Genomic DNA, 23375 nt, shown 5'->3' on the forward strand with positions numbered 1-23375 from the left:
CTCTCCCCGTGTAGAAGCACATTACTCTTTCCTGCCCATGTCCATGAAGGGAAATGAAGGTGTCCTGGTCGTTTGAGACCACCAAAACCTCTCCCTGAGCAGGACCTAGGGATGCAGTCCATAGTATGGCTGTGACAGGAGGGTCGCCAGCCCCCTACCCATCTAGTGACTTGCGGCCCGAGGATAGGGGTGTTCTGGAGTCCCTTGAGGCTGGAGGAGGGGAGGTGCAGGGAAACTGTCTTTGCTCTCACTTGTTGGGAGCATTTTCAAAACATCTACCAAGTGGGAGGAAACACAAAACCTGCTCCCAGCTGGAGAGAGCTTCAAAAATACTATGAGAGGTACTAAGTTATGCACATGTGCTGCTTTTGCTCCAGAAGGGGGGCTATCTGCAAAGGTTATCCAGAGTATGAAGGCTGCAGGTAATATAATCTTTATCTCCTTCACACCCTGGAAGTGTCTTTTTTACAAGAATTGCATAGAGTCTACAATGTTCTTAGTAGATTCTTTTTTATTGCTCCATGGTATATTTCTCCTGAGAGTTTCACTAGATGCAAAGAGTGTAGTTCAGACTAGACTCCCTCCATGGGGTAAACATTGTTTAAATTACCCACTTTTCTACTCAAATCAAATGCTCCTGCCAGACGGGAACAAGCACAAGTTTCCCTATGGGAAGGGAACTACTGTGTACTGGGCGGAGGGCACCCTGGGACACAGTTTGGGAGTTGGCCCTGGAGGATGGAGTCCCCGGGAACATTAAAGGCCCAGGAAGGGGGACCGCACGAGCCCCCCTTTAAAGTGTAATTGTGCCCTGGTACCCCCTCTCCTTATAAATAAATTGGGGTCAGGGGGTGGGGCCCTTGCTGCTTAGGGAGCAGGGCCACACATCCTCCCCCCATATTTGTTAAATTGGGCCCCAAGGGATTGCACCCCCAGAGTGGACTAGCTCACGGAGGTGCTGCTGAACATCCCCCCCCATAATAAAAATGTAGGCATGCCGAATACAGCGCAGAGAGGGGGGCCAAGCCCCCCCAAAATTTATTAAATGTGACCCCTTGGCATTTGGGTGTCTGTAACCTAAAATGGCCCATAGAGGAGGACCGTGTGTCCCCTGCATTAATTAAATAAATAATGTAAATTGATGTAGCAGAAGAAATAGCAGTTGTTTTAAATGTTGGCCTTGCGAGAGTCCCTCAAACTCAACTATCCAGGTATTCAAATATTTTGGAACATTAATTTCTCCAAAACTATTGATTTACACCAAATCATTAAAAGCACACTATGCGAACCAAGATCTAGCTACCTGCCAAATATGATGTCATTTTGTTCATCAGTTTTGCTGTAGGTCTGCTTAAAGAAATCTATGGAAAATACACTGTGAGTTTGTGTTTTGGGCCCCCCCTTTTTTCTTGGCCCTCACTTGACGGATCAACCCGAAACTTTCCTTTCTACAAAATAGTCAATAACTAGCACATAGATAGATAGATAGATAGATAGATAGATAGATAGATAGATAGATAGATGGATAGATAGATAGATAGATATGTTTTCTTGCAGGTGACAAAAAGTGACACTTGTCTTTGAGTGAAATATTTTAGTTCCGTAATAGGATTTTTTTTCTATCATTTATGGTGAGGGTATTTTCTTAGCGCTCCCAATTTAAATGTACCAAGACTTCTTTAGAGAGTGTGATACTAAGAGAGTTGCCACTAAAGCCACAGGGAGTGCACTCCACTATTTAAAACCTTCACCTTCCCCACATCCCTCTTCTGTCTGCTTACTACTACTACGGGAGACATCTGTTGTGTTGGACCATCGGAACACTCAATAATGTCATTTTTAAGTAGTGATTCAAATTTTTTTTCAACAGTTTCTTGTGAATGAAAAGCAATTTGTCTATGTCTCTGAGCAACAGAATATACATCTTGATTAAAATTTAGTTTTACTTTTCTGGTCATAAGCTTTCCCAAACCATGAACAATGAAGGGAAATGACTTACGGCCTGACTAGGAGTTTGGCAGTCCATGCACCACCATGACCCAGGCCTCTGTCCAACCACCATCGGCTTGGTGATCGGACTACAGTATTACGATGTTGGTGGACCTATAGAGCAAAGATCGCCATGGTCCCACTGGCACCACTAGGCAGCGCAGACTGCCACGGTGATGAGGCGGGCGAAACAGGCTGGTGGAGCCAGTATTTCCACCAGACTCATTATAATGTTGTACACCATCAATATGACCATGGAGGTTCAGATATCAAACCAAGCTGGCAGAAACAGAGAGCATAATGAAAGCAACCCACCTATAGGCAGTGTTATACGTCTTGTGCTGCCATGGAGCCCATCACACACATTCTACCTCTGCTGCTTCTCATCGAAGGTGTCCAAAATCCTTGCCACCGTGGTGGCAACTGACTGTAAATACACACCTACATGTGACATTAATCTCAACAACAGATCGTCTCGCCGTCATCCACATGATATGGGGCCATTGCTATAGGCACCAAGTACATGTGTCACTGTGTCCACAGTCGGAGTCATCCACAAAGAATGATACAATCACAGTCACAAAACTCACTGTTCATTCACTTCCCAAAGGGATGAGTCGCTTGGCATGTCACTGACACTACACCAAAACACTCAGCTGACCTTCTCAGGGACGGTGAAGTCTACACAACATTGTGTCACACAACAGCAACAAAACAGCAACATCACATCTACCAATACAACTGACACCATCACATTGCACACACGCCATGGACTGTTGTCAGGTAGAACACACATATGCATGGATGTGTCTTAGAACACACACCCCTCCCTTAAAACAGCCCTGCAATGGATTCTAACATCACCCACATTGCACAATGGAAGGGCAATGGGATGCACAGTAATTTGAGTGACAAATAGCCAAAGCTCATTATGCAAACCATACCTGCACAATAGGGATGGGGGCATCAGGGGCACTCATGGAAGGATGCTGCCCTAGGCCACATTACACTTTGCACATGCCCCTAAACGCATTTGCACAGGAACTGGTTCTTCATGTATCTCAGGGACAAACAATAGTAGAGCCAAGTGACATGCCTAATCTGCATAATGTGGAGGAGCAAGTCAAGAAAGCAGATACAACAGTAACATCATGGGCCATACATCTAGATGAAGTAGCTGTAAGGTACACACAGCAAAATGGACACATGCACAGTCAAATGCAAAGAAAGCTAGCACAATTGAAAACCCTCCATGTGTGGAAAAACAAAACTGCAGCTTCCACACATAAGACAAATATGCAATCCATATCAGGGGGACACGTCTAACACCATACATGCTGACATTGGACAAAACAAGATGAAATACCTGCCATTCCAAACATAACAAAATGCAATGACACCCAAATTGGATTAACACAAACATATCCTTACAATAAACACCTACCTTTGTCTTGGCTGACACCAGCACTGCCCACAAAGTCAAACAATAGCAAATGGATCAGCAATCAGGGTGAAATACATACAACTGAGGCATACAACACATTACTCAGGAACAACATTAAGGTATAAAGGATAAGCTGAAAAAGGAAACCCTCCTTGAGATAACAGGGAGGGCCTGCAGAGGGGGCTGGGTATTTGGAAGTTGAGGGAGCGGTTGTCTTGTGTGTGGGTGTAGATGCCTTGGGTGTGTGCATGTGTGAGGTATGCTTCTGTTTGGGCAGTATCTGTTGCATATGTGAGTGTGAGCATTTGCCTGTCTTGGGGGCTGAGAGGGGGAGGTGCTGGATGGAGTGGTGGATGTGTGTGTGTCTGTTGGGGTGGTGTCCTTGCGGATGCTAGATGTTGTGGATGTTTGTATGTCTGTTGGGGTGGTGTCTGGGGGTATTCTGGATGTGGTAGATGTTTGTGTGTCTGTTGAGGTGGTGTCTGCAGGTATGCTGTTGTGATGGATGTGTCTGTGGGTGTTGTATTGTCTGTGGGTATGGTGGTTGCGGTGGAAGTGTTTGTGTTGTGTGTTGGCGTCTGGGTGTATGGTGGGTGTGGTGGGTGTGTCACTGGCTGTTGTTGTGGTGAATGTGGGCATGTTGGATGTGGTGTGTGTGTCAGTGGGAGTGAGGGGGTGTCTTGTGAAGTGGTGGCTGATGTCATGTTTGTGGGTGTTTGATGAATGCCTGTGTGCCGGTGTGTCTTGTGATGTTTGTGTTGATGTGTGCTGCTTGTGTGTGTTCAGGTGGGTGCATGTGGCTCTGTCTGTGTATTTGGGACATGTAAGGGAATAAGGGTTTGGATTGGGAAGAAGGAGGTGGAGGGGAGAGTGTGGGGGGTGACTGGTCACTGTCAGTGGGGAAGCCAGAGCCTGAAAAGATCTCTGTAGGCCAGAAATTGCACTATGAACCCCTTCCAAGAAAGCATTGGTCTGCTGAAGTTGACTGGCCAACCCCTGAATGGCATTCACAATGGCAGTTTGCATCACAGAGATACTCCTGATGAAGTCAATAGCCTCCTCACTCAAGCCAGCAGGGGTAACAGGGGCTGATACAGATGTGCCCGTGGCAAAGGAAACACCCACCCTCTTGGGTGAGTGGGTTTGTCCAACTGGGTAAGAAGCAACTGGGAGGGTGGCAATAGAACTGGAGGTGGCAGACAAAGATGGTACAGGAGTATGTCCTGATGGGTCTATCACCACTAGGGATTGGCCACTGGAGGAAGAATCTGATGTTGACAATGTTGATCCTATCTTCTCTGTGGCACTCCCCTCACCTTTCAGGCCACTGGGTCTCCTCTGTGTTGATGGTGTCATGACTGGAGGTACGGAACTATGGCCAGATGCTTCCCCACTTGGTTATGCCCCGTCTCCCTTGCTTGCCTGCACTGATGCTACAAATACAAAGAGTGAAAGGTTCACCACTTGTTCCTGATCACACTTTAACAACAGCTTTACTATGACATCAAGAAGTCCCCAGCAACAAACTACATCAAAGGGACTCCTACCTGTATCATACCATATGCATGCATGCCACCTGAACAGCTGCCCACAGGAAAATCAGGATCTCAGACAACTACATTTGCATGGATGAAGTTGTTCAATCACAGTAACCATTGAACGAGTAGGAGACCTCATTAACTTCAGTGCTTTGCCTCATGAAGCATAACTCAGTTACCTTTTGTCATACATTGTAGGCCAATGGGCAACTTCATTCCCACAGATCCCACACAAGATCATGCAGACATCTATTTGTTGCATACACAATAACATAACAAAGTGAAATGATGCTCCCAGAACATGTCATCTTGCTGACAACAGTTCAGTAGCCTGGGGAAGGTGACATGGAAATACCCATGCCGCACTGGAAACATATGAACAATGCACACTTTACCATGTGAAATTTGTCCTAATGGAGTGACGGAGGTAGTACTAAGGTTGCTCAGAAATGCTTAAGATTTAGCATGGATATGTACACTGTAGACAAAACTTGTCAGGGAAATATGTCCCTAAAATCCACAACACAATGAATCAGCAAGCCTCAGGGAAATTACCACTAATATATGGCACCCCTTACTATGACATACTCTGATTGCATCAGCAGACACCATTAGTCCATTGAATGTTGGAGAGGCCTAGAGATTTATAAGTACCTGTAGGAGGCCCTCAACATGTTGCCCAATGTGAAGCTACATCACTGTCCCCATTTTTGTCCTGCAAACCCAGATGTCTGTGGATGAATGGTTGTACCCAACCACATATGATTCCAACATAACTGCAAGTCACACCATAATGCCTGCCAACAGTCAGGTAACAAACCTTACCCATTACGCATGTGCAGTGCACATTTTCACATGATGCCACATCAATGGCATGGAAATGCATATTGTGTGTAAAAACTCTAGTCCTACCCATCACATCCCTCATTGCTACTGCCGTTGTTCATGCCAAATGGCATGCTATGATGGGTGAGGGTATGTCTGAGCAAACAGTCAATGGTGTCACACTCCTGTCTTTGGCAACACATGAAATGTAGCTCCATTGAAAATGTGCAATTCCAAACACAGGTTGGCATGCACGTATATGTGAGGGAATACAGAAATCATCCCAGTAGCACAGGTAGAACATGCATGAAACAGCAGTGTACACATTTTGTCAAAAGAGAAAGGGATACATGCTAACATTTTGGCACAAGGAATGCTGGCAAGAGTGATGGCACATAAATCATGTCAATTGACATTCCCCACTTACCCAGGGAAAGTGTTGATCTGTAGCTGACCCAAAGAACAATGTATGCTGTGTCACATGTACAATGGCCACCTTCACATTACAGAGTAGTGAGGAATCAGCACTTATCACATACTGAAGCAAGTGGCCTCTGGAGGGCAGATGCCAATTTCCTAATTTGAGCAGACACATAGCTGAGGAAAGTGATCCATCGCTTCTTTTTCTTTGGCCTGTAGCACTGAGGAGTAGTGGCATGTATGGCAGAATTTACATCCACTACAATAACAAATATTACTTGATTGATCAAAGTACACAGCCATGTGTTGTTCCTGGAGGGCAACTTGTTTGTGGATTGTACACAGTTGTGTCTGAGGTCCTTGGGCCAATAGGCAAAGCACATTAGTATGCACCACATTATGGGGCATATTTATACTCCGTTTGCGCCGAATTTGCGTCGTTTTTATCGACGCAAATTCGGCGCAAAACTAACGCCATATTTATACTTTGGCGTTAGACGCGTCTAGCGCCAAAGTATGAGGAATGAGCGTCATTTTTTTGCGTGAACGCCTTCCTTGCGTTAATGAGATGCAAGGTAGGCGTTTCCGTCTAAAAAAATGACTGCGACGCAAATGCGTCGTATTCATACTCCCGGGCAAAAATCACGCCCGGGAGTGGGCGGGGCAAAAGACCCCGCATTTGCGCCTCTTTTTAACGCCTGGGTCAGGGCAGGCGTTAAGGGACCTGTGGGCTCAAAATGAGCCCACAGCTGCCCTCCCATGCCCCCAGGGACCCCCCCTGCCACCCTTGCCCACCCCAGGAGGACACCCAAGGAAGGAGGGACCCATCCCAGGGACATTCAGGTAAGTTCAGGTAAGTATAATTTTTTATTTTTTTAATATATTTTTTGGGCATAGGGGGGCCTGATTTGTGCCCCCCTACATGCCTCAATGCCCAATGACCATGCCCAGGGGACATAAGTCCCCTGGGCATGGCCATTGGGCAAGGGGGCATGACTCCTGTCTTTACTAAGACAGGAGTCATGTAAATGGCGTCTGGGCGTCTTTAAAAATGGCGCAAATCGGGTTGAGGCGATTTTTTTGCCTCAACCTGACTTGCCCCATTTTAAGACGCCCTAACGCCATTTTCCCCAACGCCGGCGCTGCCTGGTGTACGTTTTTTTTTTCCACGCACACCAGGCAGCGCCGGTCTGCTAGCGCCGACTAACGCCATTCAATAAATATGGCGCCCGCATGGCGCTTCAGAATGGCGTTAGCCGGCGCTAAACTTTTTGACGCTAAACTGCGTTAGCGCAGTTTTGCGTCAAAAAGTATAAATATGGCCCTATATATCTACACAAACAGTTACTCATCTGCTGTGTCACACATAGCTAATCCCTAATCATCAGGGAGAGATGTCAGAAACTAACACGTTAACCTTGCAATGTCACAGGCAAGAATATGCCCTATACTCACCCCCTTGGGGCTCCTGTGCTCCCCTCAAATGACCTTCAAGATCTGGATATGCCATCATCAGAATATGGGCAGGTAGGGGGGATCATGTCTGATGTGTGCCCCTCCCACGTTGGGAGTTCAGTCCCAGCTAGACCTCCGCAGTCTTCTGAGCCAAGCGTCTCAGGTCCTCCCACCTTTGCCGACAGTAGGTGCTCCTCCAATTATGGCTTTCAACATCTCCTTCTTCTGATGAGGATGAATCTCTTGTATGGATGCAAGAGATAAATCTAGCAATTAAAATCACAAGTTTTTGCCCAAATCATTGTGTCACACACATGTCAGACTCACCAAGCACAAAAATGGTCAATTAGTCTACATGCCACAAGTGTCAAACAGGCAAGCCAATAAGTACCGGGGCATGACTACACACTTTTGTATCCATCTGCAGACAAACTCACTGCCGTGCTCATGGTCTGCAATGACTAAGTAAGTCTACTCACATCAGGAAACACATGCTTCACTAACATGTACTGTGATGTGAGCCACAAGAAAGCATTACACATCAATGAGTCTTCCAATGTGTAAACTCCTTAGGCCTGACTGGACCAATACCTTTACTGTCTGTGAGATTGACTCACAGCATACAGTCCCTACAGGCAAATTTCCATAGTACATACTTCACCCTCACACTTGAGTTACACTGAAGGGGCTGGCATGGTGGTTAGAGAAAGTGTCTTCCCTGTGCAGGGGTGGACACGTGGCCTACCAAATGCAGACTCATGCCACTTTGAAGAGGGTTACTGTGATATGTTTCTGTACCACAGACCCTGCTTTGGACATATGTGTCTACACTACAGAGATGTTAACTAACATACAAAGGTATTTATTGTCCAATTTCTGCTCTTTAACCAAGCTGAGTCACATGTTATGGCCTCCCAGGAATCTACACACCGTCTGCACTGTGGATCTTCCATATGTGCAATAAGCCAGTACAGGACAAATATGACTTCTGTGAAGGTGACTGCAGATCTTTGGAAGTAAGGAACCTGTCATGAGTTAAAGACACACATTGACGATGAGGCAAAATGCACAAATGGACTAGTTCACAGATGTACTTCTGCATCCGTTCCGAATCTAGTCAATGGACGGAGGCATTCAGGATAGGTGTTGCAACTAGAGCCTCCTATTGGCCACATAATAGGATCTTCTGGTGTACAGGGAGTGGACATAATAACACAGTTGCATAAACACAGTGACTCTTCCACAGTCTGGACTATGTCCTATGATGGGAGATACATTTGCCAGGTCCTGGTCTCTACAGTCTGAGCTTACAGAACCCACATGTCACTCATATTTTCATAATTTCAAAGCATGAGATTATGTGGCCATCATCAATGTGGCTTTTGGTTTGTGTGGCAAACCAAAGGGCAGAGTGAGTCATGATATGCCTTCCAGACAGCAGTTTGACAAGGCCAGATGTGGGTTGAACGATCTGTGACACTATTCACATTGCTTACAAGATCCTCAAACAGCTCATGTTGTCATGCAAAAATATGTTGTATAACATTTATAACCATAATAGACAAAGAAATGTCTTTGGATGGCACTAGAGTCCCCTTGGCTAGTTAACTGCATCCAACACAAGGAGGATCTAAGATCCCCAAAAACATCACACAACACAATGTTAATGAACACAACATATAGTACTGGTCATCAATACCTGCACCATGTACATCCTATTGATGCCACACAGGCAGCAACAACAGGAACACTCAAAGTCAATTGTGCATATGATGTACTGACCTGCTCCTCTGGTGAGCTATAGAGCTGTCCATAAAAGGGAAGGACCTCATTCACAAGTCTCTCCAGCTCCTCTGGAAAGAAGGCTGGGGCCCTATCAACTGCTGGACATGGCATGATTGCTCCCAGAGGTGGCACAAGTAGTAGAGGTGTTGCTGGAAGCAGTGTCAGGTGTCAAGTGACTGATTTTGTACAACATGGTGGTCACGTATACCATCTACGTGGTTATTACCACCGACGGAAACAGCCATTCAGCCTCGACCACCACAGGCAACAATGTTAGCCTGTGGCCGCAGTGGTTGGAACTGCCCACTGCAGATAGGACTTCTGCCCGCGGTCGCAGATGGTTCCTAATGTCCAGTGGAGTAGGTCAGGCATCTGCCATTTTGGCAGTCTGAAATACTGTATATGGCTTTGTAAACTGTGTCACACCTACAACATATGTGTTGGATCATCACAAACATCCTTATTCTGTCTTGTTATGTAGGTCTTACCTCACAACCACCAGTGTAGTGTGTTGTACGGTACATATTACATGTGACGAGGTGCATGGTCCACCACCTCCAACAGTATTTTATTCTGGTGGTCAGAAAACACAGTCACATTTTCAGGTACAATTGTGTAGCAGATTGTTCAGTGATGCCCACATCCTTGTTGTAAACACATATGTTGACAGCCAATGGGGTCACATGTGACCCTTGCGTACTTGCTGGCTGAGATGTGCACTGGGTATCATGTCTATCCAGTCAGAAATGCTGTCACATGATATTGTTGGCATGCATCATGTATGTTGCTGTGGACACACTGACTAAATTTTGCAAATCATGTCTTGTCACATATAGGTTCCCTGGCAGAGGGAGGATGTGACAACCTGTTGTCTACTGTCCAGATCATGGAGGAATGCCACATCATCCAGTTATACAGCCTGGCTAGGCTAGAAATAGTGGACTTATGCTGTCAGTTGCAGCCAGATCTGATGCCAGCTAACAGTAATCCAACCTGCATATCACCCATTGTAGAAGTCATATCAGTATTGCACTTCCTGGACACAGGGTCCTTCCAACATACAGTGGCCCTATCTGCTGGTATGTCCCAACCTACGTTCGATCTGGTATTGAAGGATTTCCTATCAGCAATGTTGAAACACATTGACAGCTATGTCAGGTTCCCACGACGTGAGGATTTAGCCAATGTGAAGGCTAACTTTTATGGTTTTGCCTGCCTCCCACATGTGGTGGGGGCCATTGATGGCACATATGTTAGCTTGGTGCCATGGCATGCCACTGAATATGTCTATTGCAACAGAAAGAACTTCCATTCCATCAGAGTGCAAGTTCTCTGTCTGGCAGATCTCTACATATCAAATGAGTCTGCCATTTATCCAGGATCAGCCCATGATTCTTCCTTAATGTGGAATAGCACCATTCCCCAGATGATGTCACAACTGCACCCAGAGAGGGCATGGCTGGTTGGTAAGTCACGTCTGTCCTGATTGTGTGTGAGCAATGTCAGGTGCTACAGTCATGAAGTGAGTGACTTTTTGTTGCACTTATGTCCCATTCCTTAACAGGAGAATCAGCATATTCAAAGAAACTTTGGTTGTTGACGTTCCTGAGAAATCCAATTATGCCACGGGGAGTCCTCTTCAGTGAAGCTCATGGAAGAACACAGTGAGCAGTGGAGTGGGCCTTTGGGCTCCTGAAGATCAGATTTAGGTGTCTGGGCAGGACTGGTGGAGCCATCCTCTATTTACTGGGAAAGTGTGTCAAATCACTGTGACATGCTGCATGCTCCACAACATTGACCGGCGGAGGAATATCCTGTAGATCCCAGAAGAGGGCGAGCTTGCAGTGCCACTGGGTGACAATCCTGAAATGCCAACTGAGGATGACAGTGGTGAAGATGAAAGAGCTGACTTGTGAGAAGATCTAATACACAGCTATTTCTCATGAGTGTATGTCATGTGATGCCATGACTGTGACTGTACAATGAACTGTAGTTGTGAGAACGTTTTGAGTTGAGTGTTGTGGACACAGCTAGGGAGATAATACCCTTCAACATTCAGCCAAGGTCTGCTTGTTGAGAAAGATTTTGACATATCCCCACCTTGAGCATGTTGCTTTGTTAGTGGGTTGGATACAGCTGGGGCACAGATACTTTGCAATAATCAGCCAAAGAATGCTTGATAAGATAGCTTTCGACACATCCCCACCTTGATGATGTTGTTTTGTTTGTGTTAGTTTCTTTGCAATGTACTTTGTTTTCCAAATGCTTACCATGTGACTTGTCTCATGTGTATGGTTTCAATCATATACTCCTTATTTTGTTCTTTGTTTACGTACCTTCACCATGACATCTACATGTGTGCATTTCAGAGTTGTGACATTGGCAAGTATGTGATGCTGTTCTGATATACGAAGTGGACATATATTGTTCCAGGTAATGTAGGTCACTGAGTTTGTGTTATGAGACTAGTGCCAAGACAGCTTACACAGTGTTTGGGTGAAGGTCGAAGTGCCCATTGGACATGTTTTGTGTGCTGTGATGGGCCTGATGCATTATGTGTGTCAAAATGTGGTCATGGAATAGGCAGACCTAGCTTATGACCAAGTCATTATTCCTTTATATTGGCTAAACCCTCTTTTTTGTATAACCTGTATGTAGCTGTAGGTGTGTTGCCTCATTGTAGGCCACAGTGCCTGTGCCACAACACTGACATATGTTTGTGTCATACCACCAAATGCATGTGCATTGGATTATGGTGGCCTTGTGATCAGGGACTGTTGTACTACCATCTGTCTGTATCTTGGATTATGTGATGTTGAATTACTTTGGTGTAATATGTGATAAGGCCAAGCTGATGACATCAGCCACATCAATGTTTGCCTATTCTACAGGACAATATCTGAGAAATCCCATCATTCTTTGGTCTGGGGTCTGTACTTGTCAGTATGTTCATTTACTCAGTATGAGCCAATCATTTATGTTTTATAATCATTCAGACATATTTACAGCCTCTGTGCTGAACACTGAAATAACAATTTTAGTTTGAGCAGATACTTGTATGTATGTGTTTGTATGGGAGGATTGTAATCCAGAGCTGGACACTGTGTATGTGCAACATATCCCATTCTAAACAAGTAACTTGGATCATCATTGTATGGTCCACATGGTCTGACATATCTAAATGGCTAAATATTAAATCAAAATCAGCAGACAAGTCAGTAAAGGGTGATTTTTTGGAGCAGCTATGATTAACATAAAATATATACGTGATATGACCCAACAAACATTCAAACGTGAAGGGATCAGTCATGGTGAATGAAATCATTAGAGTAGATGCCACACCACTGGGAGTCCAAAGACCAGAGTACTCCTCCCATTGAAAATGGTAGGTGGTTCAGGATTAGTTCAGAGTGAATGCGTAACACACAATGGAGGTCTTTCAGGAAGAGGGTTATTACTGGCAGTGATGGGTGTCTTGCCATCCGCACATCCTGGATTCTTTGCTGGACATCCCCACTTGTGTGGGAGGGTGATCTGATGCTACAGACGCAGGGATGTTGGGGGCTTATTGTTCCTCTGGGAGGGCCTACCTTCCAGTGGCTGGGGCCTCTATTTATAAGCCTGCTATTGATGAGCCAGAGAAAGGGGTACCCTCATTGTCCAAAGTCTTGCACTGCAACTCATGATCCAGGACTTAGGGGTGTGAGATGGTAAACAGTGTGCTAGGGACACAGGTTGGGGAGCAAATGGTTGCCTGCAATGTTAAAGCAGCAGGGCTGTGAGGTGACATTATGGACACAGTGAGACTCACTGTTGCCATCTGACCAGGTTGCAAAGATGGGCCAGAACCGTCCTCCGCATCCAGACATCCAGTAGTATCATTGTAACTGGGGGCTTCATCCAGGGGGGTAGTGGTAGTCAGTCAGTCAGTCAGTCAAAATAACTTTATTCAGCGTTTTGCCATAAAAGTATACATACATACATAAAAGTCATCAGTGTCGTGGTAGTCTATTTCGTGGCCTCTGTATGCCCAGAGGCAGATCCACCTGTTGATGTAAAATATACATTGTTACTGGTTGTATTGTGACATCTACCTCCAACGGTTTAGTGTTAGAGTAAGAAGAGACCTTGGACAAAGTTAAGCTGTAGTTAATCCAATTGTGGCAAGTAAACATGGTATAGGTTTGACATGATATGTGAAGCATGCCAACCAAATTTGACTGAAGCAGCTGCTGAGATGTGCAGATCAGTTGCACTTTGGAGGATAACCTGAAAGTGACATATTGCCACCAGCGCAGCCAGCACAGTGGAGAGTAAAGATTTGGCTTTCTCATTTTGAGGCCTAGTTGAATGTGAAGCGGGCAGACCAAGGAATTAGTTGTATATGTGACTGGAGTCATCATGTGCACAGTGCTATGTCAATGTGTTGTCATTGTATCTGCTGCTGCTGCCAATCTGGTGATGCATCTTGAGCCCTTATGGATACTTGTTGAAAACACTAGGTAAGGTGACAGTCCTATCCTCAATAGTTTCATCTTAGCATAGCAAGTTAAGATGGAACTATGTAGACAGACACATATCTGATTTGAGTATGCTCTGTGCTTAATCACTCCCAGATGAGTACACTTCATTTGTGCGTCGGTCAATCAATCAAACAATGCATTTGTAGAGCGCGCTACTCACCCGTGAGAGTTTCAAGCCCTTGAGGAGTGGGGGGAGCTGCTACTGCTCGAACAGCCAGGTCTTGAGGAGTCTCCTGAAGGTCAGTAGCTCCTTGGTCTGCTGTAGGTGGATGGGGAGAGTGTTCCATGTCCTGGCCGCGAGGTAGGAGAAGGATCTGCCGCTGGTTGTTGTCCTGTGGATGCGTGGGATGGTGGCGAGGGAGAGGTCAGCAGAGCGGAGTTGCCGGTTCGGGGAATAGAAGGTGAGACGATTGTTAAGGTATGCTGGTCCGGCGTTGTGGAGTGCTTTGTGGGTGTGGGTTGGGAGTCTGAAAGTGATACTTTTGTTGATGGGAAACCAGTGTAGGTCTCTCAGGTTGGCTGTGATGTGGCTGTGGCAGGGAATGTTGAGGATGAGGCGGGCGGAGGCATTCTGTATCCATTGCAGTCTTTTCTGGAGAGCTGCCGTGGTTCCTGTGTAGAGAGCGTTGCTTTTGTCCAGCCCGCTGCTGACGAGGGCCTGTGTAACCATCCTTCTGGTTTCAGTGGGGATCCACCTGTAGATTTTGCGGAGCATGCGGAGGGTGTTGAAGCAGGAAGATGATACAGCATTGACTTGTGGGTCATGGAGAGCGATGAGTCAAGGATGAAACCCAGGTTTCGGGCGTGGTTGTTGGGCGCTGGTGTGGCTCCCAGCGTGAGCGGCCACCAGGAGGTGTCTCAAGCGGAGGGGGTGGGGACGAGGATGAGGACCTCTGTCTTATCTGAGTTTAGTTTTATTCAACTGTTCTTTATCCAGTTGGCGACGGCCTTCATGCCCTGGTGGAGGATGGTTTTGGCTGTGGGGGGGGGGTCCTTGGTGAGGGAGAGGATCAGCTGGGTGTCGTCGACGTAGGTGATGATGATGAGGTTTGTGAGATCGGACGATTTCGGCAAGCGGTGCCATGTAGATGTTGAAGAGTGTCTGGCTGAGGGAGGAGCGCAGTGGTTCGCCGCAGATGGTCTTGGTGGCTTCAGATAGAAATGGAGGGAGGCGGACTCTCTGTGTTCTGTCGGAGAGGAAGAAAGTGATCCAGTCCAGGGCCTTGTCGCTGATCCCTGCGTCGTGGAGGTGTGTGCACAGGGTGTGGTGGCAGATGGTGTCAAATGCGGCAGAGAGGTCCAGGACGATGAGGGCTGCGGTTTTGCCTTTGGCCACGAGGGTCTGGATATCATCGGTGGCAGCGATGAGGGCAGTCACGGTGCTGTGATTGCTGCAAAAGCCAGATTGGGACGAGTCCAGAATGTTGTTTTCCTCCAGGTGGTGGGACAGTTGCCTGTTGACGATCTTCTCGAGAACCTTTGCCGGGAACGGAAGCAGGGAGATGGGATGGTAGATTTTTATGTCCTTAGGGTCCGCCTGCGGTTTCTTGAGTAATGCGTTGACCTCGGTGTGCTTCCAGCTGTCCGGGAAGGTGGCGTCTCGAAGGAGCTATTGATGATCATACGTTGACAAACTGATTTTTTTTTATAAAGGAACACTGTGCTGATGTTACAGAAACTGGACCTGCTGGAATTTGCAGTCAGTTCACTCTCTCTACTGCACACACTTGACATATGTTCTCCCCCAGGTGAATAAACTTTATTTGTGAGTCCACTTATAGATGTAATGTGGCACATGAACACCAGGCTAGTGGTTGAAGTTACAGAAGCAGGGCCTGCTGGGATTTGCAGCTAGGTCATTCTCTCTATTACACACATTGACAGATGTTCTCCACCCAAGTGAGCAAGCTTCATTTGTGAGTTCACTTACAGATGTAGTGGGGCAAGTGAACACTGGGCTAGTTGGTGGAGTTACGCAAACAGGGCCTGCTGGGATTTGCAGTCAGGTCACTCTCTCTATTACACACATTTGGCAAATGTTCTTCCCTCAGGTAAGTAAACTTAATTTGTGAGTTCACTTACAGATGTATTGGGACAAGAGAACACTGGGCTGGTGGTTGGTGTTACAGAAACAGGGCCTGCTGGGAGTTGCAGTCAGGTCACTCTTTCAACTACACACACACTTGACATCTGTTGTGTATCACTTATCTGTAGGCAGGCTGCATTTATGTTTGAGCAAATATTTTCATTTTGGAACATACCAGAGATACTGGAATGTGTTTTTGTTGTTTTGAGATTTCCAAGCTCCATTTGGACATATGGCATGTGATTGGCATTGATAACTGTGATGTTGGGTCCAATAATACACATTGACAGTGTTTAAACTCATATTGAATGTTGGTGGAATACATTAACAAGGCAGCCGTAAAAGGTGAGCTGTGAGCATGCATGTCATAGCACTTTTGTAACATTTTTTGTGTTGTAACTTACTAGGCTCCACTCCCCCAGGTTTTCCTGTCAAGCCTTCAGGATGCTGGATGGCCAAGACCTTCTCCTCCCAGGGAAAGAGTATTAATGGGGCACCGGGAGGACCACCACCAGTCTTCTTCACCTACAGCTGGTGCTTAGAGACCAGGGAAGGGGATCTTGCCCCTGAAGTTCTTCCAACTCTTCCTAATGTCCTTTTTGAGCACAGGGTGGTATCTACAGCATCACTCTGTTGATGGTCCTGTCCCTCATTTCAATTTTCCTACTGATAGGAGAATGCTGGACTTGTTCTCCAAACAATTGTGGCTCTACTGTTATGATTTCATCCACCATGACTCTTAACTCATCTTCAGAAAAACGTAAATTTTTTAAATTGACATTGTGGAAAAAAAGTAAAAGGGTGAAATGGGCTTACGTAATGGAGGAAGTGCAATAGGGTGTAAATTAACAAAAGTACATGAGGGTGTTCTATGGAGTGGTGAAAAATAGGGGTGCCTAATCTATGTACTCAACTTAAAAAAAGGTGCTTGGTCCTTATTGTCTTCAAGTGGAAAGACAAAGGGGGTCATTCTGACTCCCGCCGGGCGCGGTCACAGCGCCCGGCGGGAGCCGCCAAAATACCGTACCGCGGTCGGAAGACCGCGGCGGGTATTTTGAGTTTTCCCCTGGGCTGGCGGGCGGCCTTCAAAAGGCCGCCCGCCAGCCCAGGGGAAAACGACCTTCCCACCATGAAGCCGGCTCGTAATCGAGCCGGCGGAGTGGGAAGGTGCGACGGGTGCTACTGCACCCGTCGCGTATTTCACTGTCTGCTATGCAGACAGTGAAATACAAGCGGGGCCCTCTTACGGGGGCCCCTGCAGTGCCCATGCCATTGGCATGGGCACTGCAGGGGCCCCCAGGGGCCCCGCGACACCCCCTACCGCCATCCTGTTCCTGGCGGGCGAACCGCCAGGAACAGGATGGCGGTAGGGGGTGTCAGAATCCCCAAGGCGGCGCAGCAAGCTGCGCCGCCTTGGAGGATTCTGACGGGCAGCGGAAAACCGGCGGGAGACCGCCGGTTTTCCTGCACTGACCGCGGCCAAAGCGCCGCGGTCAGAATGCCCTGCGGGCACCGCCGGTCTGTCGGCGGTGCTCCCGCCGACCCTGGCCCCCAAAGACTTGTGGTCTATGAAGGAGTGTATTTTATAGTGTACTTTGCAGGTTTGCCCACTTGGTCAATCTGTGTCAGCTGTGTCTTTCTGAATTCATCCAATGTGCAGTTGACTGTTATGTTCCTGAATGGCCATGGCGACTGTGTGATTATAATCTGCTCAGTGGTTGGCCACACCACTGACGGCACTGGAGGTCTGTCGTAGTTTTACTCTTGCTCTAGGCAAGACTGCTGGTTTAAGTATGACAGTACTTATGTTTGCAGGTGACTAGGCCAATCCTACAACAAGTTGCAACTGTCGTCCCAACCCTCCCGTCTCACAAGCAGTACCTTACCAAAAACCTAAACAGTAAAAGGAGATTTGTGGCAGCCTTTACTCATGGACTCAAAAGTGCGAAGTTTCAGGGAGGTCGTGGGTAAATGGAGATTACCCTTTTCCTGCATGAGCAACATGTCTGTCACACACAGGCAATGAAAGAGATGCAGTGAAGTTTTCAATAGGCTGCTTTAACAAGACTGCAATCTACTATAAATTGCATGGGCTGCAATGATTAGGATAATGAACAATGCAAGAAACAGAATGGTAAAATTGAGAGTCATGAATACAAAGACCCCCACCATCTTACAATAAGATAAGATGTGAAGCAGGTGTGAATTAAACCCTATTACCCTAGCAGGACTAACCTAATCTCTAACCTAAAGATTGCTAGGTATGTTAAACCTGATCTGTCAGTAACATGTCCATGAGAAGAGCACCCAACGACCACAATACTGGGTCAGCATCAAGGCGACGTGTAGCATAGATAGCGTCAATGGCATCTGGTGGGAATCCCCCTGATTTTCTTGTCTGTGTGGGATGTTTTTATACAGATCCGGTAGGACCTTTGACGCAGGTATGTTCCCAAACAATAGATAAGAAGCCATGCTTGGAGAGGCAATTATATAAACAATTTCCTGAAAAGGTACATTATTTTACTGTCACACAAAAGTGGGAAAGTACATGATGTGAATACCTAGGTATCTCATTTATCTTTGATGCTGATAGTGACTCCTTCACAGAGTGGCACTGATAACATGATACTAAAACATCTTCCTAACTATAAACATGGCAGCCAACTTGGAAGAAATAATTTATTAAATGTGCTAAATCAGAGCAAGATAAGTAGGTTAAAAGTAACTAGACGATGGCTAAGCTAAACTCTTGATTCCTATTGAAACTAAATAGGATCCACTACACCCTCCCCATTGCCAGAACTGGTATGACGCCATGAATGATGATACCAGAGAAAGTGAATTAACCCAAACTAAAAAATGCTCTGGACTAAAATAATCTACAATTATAATAACATAGAACTAAAATCTAATCAAAAACTTATTAAGAATAGCTAAAACATACAAAGAGACATAGACCCTCATTATGACATTGGTGGTAAACGCCGCTTACCGCCAAGCTGACGGCCGCCAAGTTACAGCTGCGGCAGTGGATATCCGTTCACCATATTATGACACGCACACATCAATCCGACAGAATTCAGCCACATACACAATTCTGGCAGACCAAAGGTCAGGGATAAAATGGCGATATCAAAACTCACACCGTTACGCCAACATAACAATGCCCACCACATTATGACCCACAAATCACCACAGCAGACATTCAACAGCGGGAAACCATTGGCGGTACATACCACTGCGCTCACAATGGACACCCACAGACAAAACAACACCACATTGGACAATTCAAACGACAAACACCTGGAACCCATACATATACCACACCCACACCACCATAAAACACCGACTACATTACCCACAAACCTTTACAATTACAAATCATTGCCACCAGAAAGACACCAAGACCACTGAGACAACTAGAGCCACACACCACTCACACCCAGACACCACTCACACTACACATCACACACCCCAAAACTTTACCCAACACACCCTCACCAACACACCTCACATAACACCCTTCGCACCACAAAGACATCCCTGTTTCAATGAGAAGGAGCTAAGGGTCATGGTGAAGGAAATTGTCAGGATAGAGCCACAGCTATTTGGAGCACAGGTGCAGCAAATATCTATAGCTAGGAAGATGGAGCTATGGTGGAGGATCGTGGACAGGATGAATGCCGTGTGACAGCACCCCAGAACAAGGGCCGACATCAGGAAGAGGTAGAATGACCTATGGGGGAAAGTACGTTCCATAGTATCAAGACACCGGCTCGCTATACAGAGGACTGGCTGTGGACCCCCACTTCCTCCCCACAACTCACAGCATGGGAGGAGCAAGTCTTGGCAATACTGCTGGCCTGAGTTGGAGGAGGACTGGACTCTGGTAAGTCAACTCTACTATTATCACCCCCTACTTGCCTGCCATCACATGCTCTCACCCTCTCAATCCACTCCATACCACAGACTCCACCATCACATCCCACTAATCCCATTGCCAAGCCCTACATGCTGTGCCAATGCATGGACACCCCTCACATCCCTGCATGAACACTCATCACTAAAGCATGCACAGCATAGAGAATTAACAATCCCACCATACACTAACACACAAACGTGAAAGCTGGGTGGGCAAAACCAACCATAGAGGGGAAGCCAGGGATGTACAATATGTCATCTATATTAACCATAACACATCATTTACATCCCCACAGGTACCCCAGCCAATGTCACCGGAGAGGAGGTGCCAGCATTATCAAGTCCCCCAACTGAAGAAGCCCACAGTGATGACAGTAGCTCTGGACTTCAGGATTGGGATGATCTACCAGGACCATCAGGGACCACTGGACAGCTGGTTACCCAAGCCCAGTCACAGACCACTACAGAGCCTCCCCTTTCGGGAAACACCACCACAGCACCCACCCAGAGTACCTACACCTCTGTCCCCAGGGCACGTCAATCAGCAGTGTGTCCAACTGTACAGGGACCCCAGGCCACACCTCATACCCAAGACAATCAGGGACCTGGGCTCAGTGGGCACATTGTTCATGGGACAGAGGCACAGGCCAACAGGGAAACTGGGAGGACTGCTGTGTGCCGGGGGAGTACAGGCCCAGAGTACCGACTCTCCAGGAGGCACTCTCTGAGATCCTCAGAGCCTACTTACATTTACAGGACACGATGGGTCAGATCCTGGACAATGTGCAGGAGAACAGGGGGCTGCAGGAGGGACAGTACCAGGGGATCACGGAGTACTTGCAGGCAATCAACAACATCCTGATCTGCATAGCAGGGGTGCTGGCAGACATGGCCATCATTATGAGGGAGGCAGTCTCACACCAGCGGGTCCCTCCCACTAGCCAGTCATCTGAACAGACATCGACTTCTGCTGCCACTATTGGCCAGGAGGCCCTGCCACAGGACTCACAGTCCACCAGCATCCCTCCCCCTGCAGAAGGTGAACAACCCAGCAAACGTTCCCTCCAATCCAGGCCAAAGCCAGAGACACTTGCCAAGACCCCCACCAGGAAATGAACTGCCATTGCTCCCCTCCCTATGTCCTCATGGACAATGCACCTGTGCTACAAACAGACTGGAACGGTACTCTGGACTTTCTTCCATCATCACCCCATCCCATTGCACTTTTCCCCCTATAAGTTAACACTTCAATAAACACCCTTTGACAAAAATCAATTTCGAGTATGTGATGTATATAAAATATGTATTGTTTGAAACAGGCACAACCATTGCAAATGAACTGTACATAGAATGAGCATTGATTAATGACCTGTACCTGGCTGTAGTGATCACACCATGAGTATTTGTCATATCACCAACATCTGCAAAATGAATATCCAGAGGGAACAGTAAGTGGGCATTGAATTGGGAATTACCAGCATGCAATGCCACACAGAATAGAACCAAAGTTATTGAAATGTAAAGTTACACTGTCTTACCCGTGTGTCATTGGAAGTACTGACGGATCACAGATGTTCTGTTGTCCTCATCTTTATCCTCTGCCTCCTCATCCTCACTGTCCACAGGGTCAACCTGAAAAGGTACATGGCATCTGAGGGTCAGGTTGTGTAACATGCATCATGACACTACTATCTGGGAGACCTTCTTGGGTGAGTAGCACAGGGATCCATCTGTTAGTTGGAGGCACCAAAACCAAGCCTTCAGGAGGCCAAAGGTTCTCTCAATTATCTTTCTGGTTCACCCATGTGCCTCATTGTAACACTCTTCTGCCCTTGTCCAGGCATTCTTCACAGGGGTCAGCAGCCTTGATAGGTTTGGGTAACCTGAGTCACCTGCAATTATTGAGGGACAACATTTAGCCACACACTATCCTATATGGCCCACACCATGCCCAATATATACTGGGTGGGAACCAGGGCTCACCTATAAGCCACACCCTGTGCCTCTGTTGTTGGGCCATCACATTGGGGATGCTGCTATTACTTAGGACAAAGGCATCATGTACCGACCCTGGATACTTAGCACTGACGTGGGAAATGTACTGGTCGGCCAAGCACACCATCTGAACATTCATGAAGTGGAAACTCTTACGATTCCTGAACACATGTTCATTCTGGGGGGGGGGGGGAAGGGGGGGACAAATGCAATATGTGTTCCATCAATCGGCCGAATAATATTGGGGATATCTCCGATTGCATAAAACTCGGCCTTCAAAGTTGCCAAATCCTCAACCTGGTGGAATGCAATGTAGCTGCACATGTGTTTTATCAGGGCAGACAATACTCCTGTCAGTGCTATTCAGAACATTGGTTGTGATATTCCTGCTGCCAAGCCCACTATCACTTAGAAAGAACCAGTTGCCAGGAAATGGAGTACCGATAGCACTTGCACAAGAGGGGGGATTCCAGTGAGGTGACGGATAGCACATATCAGGTCAGGCTCCAATTGGGCACACAGCTCTGTGATTGTGACCCTGTCCAGTCTATAAGTGAGTATCATATGCCTGATCTCCAGTGTATACGGGGCATGTCTCCATTTCCTATTCATCTACAGCAGAAGGAATCTAAGGGACAAAAGAATGGGGAGCCTGTCACAAACTGAACACTGGAGCTACAACAGTAGTTTGCATTCTGTAAACATGTAATGGGTCAATGTGATTAGTCCAGTATGTGCTTATTTCTCCTGTGACGCAGCATTATTCCATAGGGCTGCCCCCCCGAAATAGCATTCACCTGTCCTGTGTGGAGGGACAGGTGGAAGTGAGGAAATTCTGCTGATGTTGTGCACCGTGGGGGGAGGGGGTCAGGAACCGCCATGCAACTCCTCATTATTAATATTGGGCCCTATGGGTTACAGTGGCCAATCTACACCGGCGGTGAATGTATGCACCACCGCAGACGAGACCTCCATTTTCTTTCATAGTCCTCACTTGTTAGCTGACCTTCCATAGGAGAGGACCTACACTGCATGTGCTACTGTGAACTGTGTCTGGAACCTACAATGGCCTGTGTGACAGGGTAAAGGGCCCCAGCCCTCACTTTGGAGGAGTTGGAGCAACTGGTGGAAAGGTTCCTACCCCATTACGGACTGCTGTATGGGCTCCAGACCAACAAGTGAGTACACTGTGGGCATGATGCATGTGGCATGGATGCATGGAGATGTGTGTGAAGGCATTGAGTAAGGGGGATTATCTGTTGGCGGTGTACAAGTTCTAAGCTGGGCTATGTATGTGCCAATGGTGATGGAAAGGGGTATGGTGGGCCATGTGTGTGACAGGCTGGACTGTTTGGCTAATGGTGTTCTCCTGTCTGTATTGTCTCTGCAGG

Source organism: Pleurodeles waltl, chromosome 6 (genome assembly GCF_031143425.1).
Source record: "Pleurodeles waltl isolate 20211129_DDA chromosome 6, aPleWal1.hap1.20221129, whole genome shotgun sequence".
Classification (NCBI taxonomy): Eukaryota; Metazoa; Chordata; class Amphibia; order Caudata; family Salamandridae; genus Pleurodeles; species Pleurodeles waltl.